The sequence below is a fragment of the Procambarus clarkii genome, chromosome 15 (assembly GCF_040958095.1).
Source record: "Procambarus clarkii isolate CNS0578487 chromosome 15, FALCON_Pclarkii_2.0, whole genome shotgun sequence".
Taxonomy (NCBI): Eukaryota; Metazoa; Arthropoda; class Malacostraca; order Decapoda; family Cambaridae; genus Procambarus; species Procambarus clarkii.
Window position 1 is genome coordinate 39,935,417 of NC_091164.1, and position 6,928 is coordinate 39,942,344.

Genomic DNA, 6,928 nt, shown 5'->3' on the forward strand with positions numbered 1-6,928 from the left:
CGAGAATTAAGGTGACAAAGTTGAAAAGAGTATACACTTTTCAGTATTTCCGCACACTACCAGGGAATGTCCAAAAAAAAATGGAGAGAGTGGAGGGGTAACTTGCTCAAAACGCGAAATTGTTTGGGGAGATTAACTTTCGTTCAATACTATTATGCAAGAGGAGCGACACATCTATGGTTCATCCAATAAAATCAGCAGACTTCTAGATGTTACTACTGCTCGGCTTAGACTCGGTTACAAGTATTTCTGGGAATTCTCATTATCTGCCGATGTAGACCTGACCAAATGTTAACTGTCAACAAAATTATTCGCACACCCTCCGTCACTATGTGATAGTGAATTCAGAGACAATTTTATAACCAATGTACCAACGATGTGTCAATATTTCATTCAAAATTATCTGGTACCAGAAATTTTAGCCAAATATCCCCAGTTTGCTAACTGTAAGTAGTAACAAAGTGATTGTAACCTATCCACCGCTGCCCACTGGATGGGGGGGCGGTGTGCAGGACAAACATATCAATTGTGACACTAGCTCTCCACATATGTCAGTTGCTTAATTTAGAAACTGTACTTGTGATCGATCTCGAACCCATTGTTGATGTGACGACTTATACTGAATTTTGTAACTAGCTCATCAAGATTGTAACTTGCTTAGCTAAATGAATTGTGGGGTTCAGTCCCTGAGCCCATTATGTGCCTCTGCAACCCTTTCCACTACCGCCCACAAGATGGGTATGGGATGCATAATAAATGAACTAAACTAACTTTAAGGCATCCTGAAAGAAAGCTTGGAGGGTTTGAAAAATTGCAGAACGAAGCCGTGAGGATAATCCTTGGGTGCCCTCGTACCACAAAGATACTTAATATGAGAAAGGAACTTAATATTCCGAGCGTTGTTTATCGTGTTACTGAAAATAACTGTCAAATTGGTATAAAAATGCTTAGGCTAGCTCATCCTAACCCTTGCACAGAAGCCCTCCAGAATTTCTTTATTGAATGTTGAAAACAACCCTCAAGTTGACTATTTCCGTAACAGCATGCACTCCTGTATGCTAATCCCCACAATCACCAAGCCCACCCGAGTCACTCAAACATCTGCCACTACCCTGGATCACCTTTGGACTAATATAACAGCTCCCCTTACATCTGGGGTAATTTATGACAGAACAACTGACCACTATCCTACTTTCCTCATAGCAAACATTGACACATCACCACCAGAAACCAAAAAACTTTCATTCAGGCTACATAGTGAATCAGCTTTAGGCAATCTCTCTAATGCACTTCACAATATTAACTGGGAATCTGAATTTAATAATTCACAGGATATAAACTCATCAACTAACCTCTTTCTCTACAAAACTCTAAGCCTCTACAACACTCACTGTCCCCTCCTTACCAAACAAGTAACTGATAAAAGAAAAAATAACCCGTGGCTCACAAGTGGCATAATTAAATCAATCAACAAAAAACATGAATACGAAAAGAAATTTAGGAGTGGCCTAATTCCAATGGAAGTAGTTAAAAGGTACTCGTCAGTGCTTACCAGTATCATAAGAAAAGCAAAACTTTCATATTATGAGACTAGATTCAAAGAAGCAAAAGGCAACATGAAAAGCACATGGAATACCATCTCTAACATCCTGGGAACTAAACAACACTCCCACAACCAGATAACACTCTCTAAGGATGGCCTTACACTGTCATCTGACTTAGAAATGGCGAATGAATTTAATAGCTTCTTTTCATCGATTGGTGCTAACCTTGCAAGTAAAATCCCACAGACTCAGACACATATCAACACATATCTCTCAGGCAGCTATCCAAACTCTCTTCTCCTCTCACCAGTCAGCCCGTCAGATGTTGTGTCCATCATACATTCACTAAAAACCAAAGCTGGGAACATCAGTGAAATCCCATCCATTGTATACAAGAGCGCCTCCCATATGCCCTTGCACCACCTATAGCTCTGCTGTTCAACAAATCCCTTGAGTGTCATACATTCCCTGATATCCTTAAAAACGCAAGAGTAACGCCAGTTCATAAAGGAGCTAGTGGATTATGTTGCATCTCTGCTTGCCTTGATGACTGAAAGAAAGCTTAAAGGGCTTGAAAACTTGCAGAACGAAGCCTTGAAGATAATCCTTGGATGTCCCTAGTACCACAAAGATACTTAACATGAGGAAGGAACTTAATATTAACTTAATAATAGAATATGAGTGCATATTCTACTGCATTACTATTTGTAATGATCCTCATATTGTGCTTCAGTAATCCAATGTATAACCCTGAGATGTTTTCCTAATTGTACTTAGGATTCCTTGTTCATTATTGTGTATTGTTCTGATCTGCTTTTGTGTCAAATTCTTGCATCGTACCTGTAAACAATTTTTTGACAATTTTACTGTAATTATCCTACTTAAAATCATCTGTACTTGTAAAGTAAAGCTGTAATGTACCTGTTAAACACTTTTTATCAATTTTACATTTAATTATTTCTCTAAAACTCTGTTTAAGAATTTGCTCAAAGATTAGTTTAAGGACTTGCCCGAAACTCTATATATGCAAGCTAGTGGTTTTACAAGATTATAATTCTAACTTAAGCTCTATGTTGTGTCTTAACCCCCAATGTACGTTCTTGTATATATATAAATAAATAAAATAAATAAATAACGAGGGATCGAGGCATTAATGCGCAGTACGTGCTTCCCTCATCTGTGACGTCACAGCGCCATCTGACGACAGCATAAACACAGGCGGCCATTTTATGTTCCACCAAGATTAAAAAAAAAAAAATAATTTTGCCCCGAGGGGCGAGTTTATTGGGCAGCGCCCAATGTGTTCGCAATAGAATGTTCTACAAGAACATGTATAAAATAAGTGACACAGAGATTATTGATGTGTGTATTTGTGTGGGTGATTATAAATATGCATGTGTATGTATATATGTATACGTATATATATATATATATATATATGTACATGTATGTATGAGAGTGTGTACATGTATATATAACATTAATAATTTTGTAACTAGCGTCAAAAATTGTTATTTGCTTAGCTAAACAAACTAGAGAGTTCAGTTCCTGAACCCATTATGTGCCTCTGTAATCCTTTACACCACCGCCCACGGGATGGGTATGGGGTGCATAATAAAGAAAGATATTGAAATAATAAGGGTATGAAATGTATCAACATAAAACATTAATGTTAATGGCCATCAGGTAAAATCAGGTTATTATTTGTAAAGAATTTAAATGAGTTAAACTAAATACGAACTTAATATGTTTTGCTAACGCAAAAATATATTCCCGAGGTATTGTAATTGCAAATAAATATTTAATACAATTATTTGTATCATTTTTTTTATTTTAGATTTCCGTATTGCTTGATAATATATAATAGCGTTTAGATAATGCTAGCGCTGGACATTCTTTAGGCTCGTTGCATGTTGTGGTAGTCGCCGCCATTTTAAAACCGTGTCGAGAGGGACGGCTGCTGGCTTATCCACAAAATCCTGCTGCATCTTCAATAGTTAAGGTAACTGTTTTCTTTTATTTGCTCTTAGACATGTGTAGTATATATATAAGCTTGTGGTGGTAGGCTGGATGGTGTGTTGATGGCCCTGGAGGCGTGTTGATGGCCTGGAGGCGTGTTGATGGCCCTGGCTGGATGGTGTGTTGATGGTGGTGTTGTGTTGATGGCCCTGGAGGTGTGTTGATGGTGGTGTTGTGTTGATGGCCCTAGAGGTGTGTTGATGGTGGTGTTGTGTTGATGGCCCTGGAGGTGTGTTGATGGTGGTGTTGTGTTGATGGCCCTGGAGGTGTGTTGATGGTGGTGTTGTGTTGATGGCCCTGGAGGTGTGTTGATGGTGGTGTTGTGTTGATGGCCCTGGAGGTGTGTTGATGGTGGTGTTGTGTTGATGGCCCTGGAGGTGTGTTGATGGTGGTGTTGTGTTGATGGCCCTGGAGGTGTGTTGATGGTGGTGTTGTGTTGATGGCCCTGGAGGCGTGTTGATGGCCCTGGAGGTGTGTTGGTGGCCCTAGCTGGAGGTGTGTTGATGGCCCTATATATTATATTAGGAATATCAGAGGTCCCAGGACAATTATTGTGCATGTGTAGTATGTATATTTATGTAGTATATTTGGCATATTTAATGGCATTTAGTTAAGGCCACTTAGTGGCATGTCTCTGCACCGTTTCCAGTTTGTTGATATGCTTTCTAAGATATGGGCACCATACAACTGCTGCATACTCCAACTTTGGTGTAACAAAAATTGTGAACAATTTCAAAATTTTCAAAATTTCAATTTCAAAATTTCAAAAAATGCATTTTTATATCATTAGTATTGAATAATAATAATGCAAATAATTGACTTATAAATGATGTACAATTAATTGGTAGGTGATATTATATTATTAATATTTTTTCATTCTTGCAAAGCCTTAACAAAGCCATTAACATGTTAATATAAACTTGATCACCTTCCACTTATTTTCTCATGTGCTACCTACATGTACAAAACCTTATTCCTAAATGCATATTTTGTTCTGAAACTTGTCCTTTATATGTTGTGTATCACCATCTCTGGAGAGTTTTATCTGATTGATGTATAAATTACTTTTAATTTTACAGAATATTATTGTTATACTGAATTTATTATTATATAAATAACTTAATTTTACAGAATCATCTATCAACGCACATCCACAAGTTGAGGAGGAGGATGTGACCTTCCAGATTTCTCAAGTACTGAAACATAGACCAAACAGGCCTGGTGGATCTAGGTACAAGGTAAAATAATTTAAATTTTTTTTTTTTTTTTCCTAATTGTCCGATATATATATATATATATATATATATATATATATATATATATATATATATATATATATATATATGTCGTACCTAGTAGCCAGAACGCACTTCTCAGCCTACTATGCAAGGCCAAATTTGCCTAATAAGCCAAGTTTTCCTGAATTAATATATTTTCTATAATTTTTTTCTTATGAAATGATAAAGCTACCCATTTCATTATGTATGAGGTTAATGTTTTTTTATTGGAGTTAAAATTAACGTAGATATATGACCGAACCTAACCAACCCTACCTAACCTAACCTAACCTATCTTTATAGGTTAGGTTAGGTTAGGTAGTAGAGAAAGTTAGGTTAGGTTAGGTAGTAGAGAAAGTTAGGTTAGGTTAGGTAGTCGAAAAACAATTAATTCATGAAAACTTGGCTTATTAGGCAAATCGGGCCTTGCATAGTAGGCTGAGAAGCGAGTTCTGGCTACTAGGTACGACATATATATATATATATATATATATATATATATATATATATATATATATATATATATATATATATATATATATATATATATATATATATATATATAGTGTGTGTGTGTGTGTCGTACCTAGTAGCCAGAACGCACATCTCAGCCTACTATACAAGGCCCGGTTTTCCTAATAAGCCAAGTTTTCATGAATTAATGTTTTTTCGACTACCTAACCTAACATTTTCAGCTACCTAACCTAACCTATAAAGATAGTTTAGGTAGGGTTGGTTAGGTTCGGTCATATATCTATATTAATTTTAACTCCAATAAAAAAAGAATTGACCTCATACATAATGAAATGGATAGCTTTATCATTTCATAAGAAAAAAAATAGAGAAAATATATTAATTAATGAAAACTTGGCTTATTAGGCAAATCGGGCCTTGCATAGTAGGCTGAAAAGTGCATTCTGGCTACTAGGTACGACATATATATATATATATATATATATATATATATATAGTTATAGTTAGTGTGTGTGTAAATACCTAAGTGTAGTTACAGGATGAGACCGTCTTCCCAGCACTCTTTGTCATATAACGCTTTGAAACTACTGACAGTCTTGGCCTCCACCACCTTCTCACCTAACTTGTTCCAACCGTCTACCACGCTATTTGCGAAAGTGAATTTTCTTATATTTCTTTAGCATCTGTGTTAAGCTAGTTTCAATCTATGACCTCCTGTTCTTGAAGTTCCAGGTCTCAGGAAATCTTCGCTGTCGATTTTATCAATTCCTGATACTATTTTGTATGTAGTGATCATATCACCTCTTTCTTCTGTCTTTTAGTTTTGGCATATTTAATGCCTCTAACCTCTCCTCGTAGCTCTTGCCCTTCAGTTCTGGGAGCCACTTAGTAGCATGTCTTTGCACCTTTTCCAGTTTGTTGATGTGCTTCTTAAGATAGGGGCCAACTTCTGTTGTTGGGCACCACACAACAGCTGCATATTCTAGCTTTGGCGTAACAAAAGTCATGAACAATTTCTTTAGTATATCGCCATCCATGTATTTAAACGCAATTCTAAAGTTAGAAAGCGTAGCATAGGCTCCTCGCACAATATTCTTTATGTGGTTCTCAGGTGATAGTTTTCTATCTAGAACCACCCCTAGATCTCTTTCTTTATCAGAATTCTTTAAAGATTTCTCACATAATGTATAGGTTGTGTGGGGTCTATGTTCTCCTGTTCCACATTCCATAACATGGCATTTATTAACATTAAATTCCATTTGCCAAGTGGTGCTCCATATACTTATTTTATCCAGGTTTTCTTGAAGGGCATGACAATCATCTAAATTTCTTATCCTTCCTATTATCTTAGCATCATCAGCAAACATGTTCATGTAATTCTGTATACCAACTGGTAGATCATTTATGTAGACAATAAACATCACTGGTGCAAGAACTGAACCCTGTGGTACTCCACTTGTGACATTTCTCCAGTCCGATACATTGCCTCTGATTACTGCCCTCATTTTTCTATCAGTCAGAAAATTTTTCATCCATGTTAGAAGCTTACCTGTCACCCCTCCAATATTTTCCAGTTTCCAGAACAACCTCTCTATGTGGAACTCTGTCGAATGC

The 6,928-nt window shown here is 36.6% G+C and overlaps 1 long non-coding RNA gene across 1 annotated transcript in view; it reads left to right on the forward strand.

The window, feature by feature from the left end:
- The first annotated feature begins 3,444 nt into the window (after positions 1-3,444).
- LOC138365137 (uncharacterized) overlaps positions 3,445-6,928 on the forward strand; it is a 6,068-nt gene continuing 2,584 nt past the window's right edge. Inside the window, exons 1-2 of the long non-coding RNA XR_011228683.1 lie at positions 3,445-3,546; positions 4,695-4,801. This is a non-coding gene — a long non-coding RNA (uncharacterized lncRNA). The remainder of the gene's footprint in view (positions 3,547-4,694; positions 4,802-6,928) is intronic.